Here is a 1,568-nt window from a genome sequence, read left to right on the forward strand (position 1 = left end):
CTTAGGAGGGGGAAAAAAAGCTATGTGTTATGGCATTTTCAATTCCCTGGTGAAAATACACCCACATGACTGATATCAAGTTTCCAAGGGCCATCACTGAATGGGAAGATAAGAAGAAATGCACAAGAGCAAATTATTGTATAAAACCTCAGATACAATAGATAAAAACAAACTCTACAGCATAAATAATAGTAAAATGGAGTGGAATAATTAGAATGCGGGGTTGAGTTTTACCCTGTTTAAAATATAATTTAATTGTAAATTTTCATAATGTAAATTTTAATAATGATTGCTTCCAAATTCATTATATTTTAAAGATGGGCTCTAGTGAGCAGGTACCATTCTTAGGTGCATCATGGCATGTTGCTCTTCAGTGACAATAAAGATATTTTGAACAACAAATGACACTAATAAATCATCGGATAGAGAACTGTTTCCGGAGGTTCCAAGTGTGCAAACCTCTGTGCTGATCCACTTTAGAAACACTACACAAAGCACAGGTTAGACCATGGAGAGGATAAGAATACCATTAAAGACAACATCGTAGCTTCTTTTCGTATTATGCTTTACACGTTGTCGAAGTGGTGTTTTATGGTACTGTGGGACATTTAAATAGCTAGGTAATCGCATTTTGATTCAGAGTGGACGAAGAGAGGGCTGGGAGCTGCTTGTCAAAGAGGTGGGCGGAGGGGTGGAACCCGGAGTGGTGCACGGAAATCAGGAGCGGGGTCGGCGGTTCACGGCTTCCGCTCCCCTACTAGAAACGGTTCCATCGCTGTGCCAGCAGGTAGACGGACATACAGCAGTCCTGGGCTTTCCTTCGCTCCCTCTAACTTGGGAGAATTGGCTAGGTCGCTGTATTTTCGATGGATTAGGAAGAATTGGATGGGACATGTTCTAAGAGTCCTCTAAACAGCTAAACATAAGAGCCATAACATTCGAATATGCTCTTCAAAGAACAGCTTAGCAGTGTTTCTCTACAGATCGGAACATACCTGTTACTGCAGCATAGGCTCATGCTCAGAGTCTACATAGAATCTCCCTGCTAAAATTAACAGCAGCAGTAGTCGTGGCCGAGTGGTTAAGGCGATGGACTAGAAATCCATTGGGGTCTCCCCGCGCAGGTTCGAATCCTGCCGACTACGGGAAAGTAGAATTTTACGCAGTTTATTGTTTTACTTTGGAACTGTCATCCTGATCTTACGCAGATAATAAAACGGTTAATTTTAAGTAATTCGTGAACAATCGGAACCACACCAAGAACCCAAACGGAGGAGTCCAAAATGGTAGGAGCAAGAGTGTGCTTGTTACGGCTTGGGATGGTAATGGAACGAGACTCGCCAGGCTAGAAGGAAGAAAAGCAAAGCGAGGCAGGGTCACACACGAAATGACAGCTCTAACTTCCAGCTCTGCAGGAAGCCCGTCCTAGACGACCCGCCGCAAACTCCCGCGCGAACCCTTCTGCCCAGCCCGCTCCCTCCCGGCTGTCTCCTACAGCAGCACGGCTCGCGCATGCGCGGGGGTGAGCCAAGAACAGTGTGCGCGTGACGTGTCCTCCCGTTGCCCCT

General features: G+C 45.3%; 1 non-coding gene across 1 annotated transcript; it reads left to right on the forward strand.

Annotated features, from left to right (window-relative positions):
• The first annotated feature begins 1,063 nt into the window (after positions 1-1,063).
• Positions 1,064-1,145, forward strand: Trnas-aga (transfer RNA serine (anticodon AGA)). Its single transcript has one exon. It is a non-coding gene; the product is annotated as a tRNA-Ser (tRNA).
• Positions 1,146-1,568: the final 423 nt, after the last annotated feature.

Source organism: Ictidomys tridecemlineatus, chromosome 7 (assembly GCF_052094955.1).
Source record: "Ictidomys tridecemlineatus isolate mIctTri1 chromosome 7, mIctTri1.hap1, whole genome shotgun sequence".
NCBI classification, from domain to species: Eukaryota; Metazoa; Chordata; class Mammalia; order Rodentia; family Sciuridae; genus Ictidomys; species Ictidomys tridecemlineatus.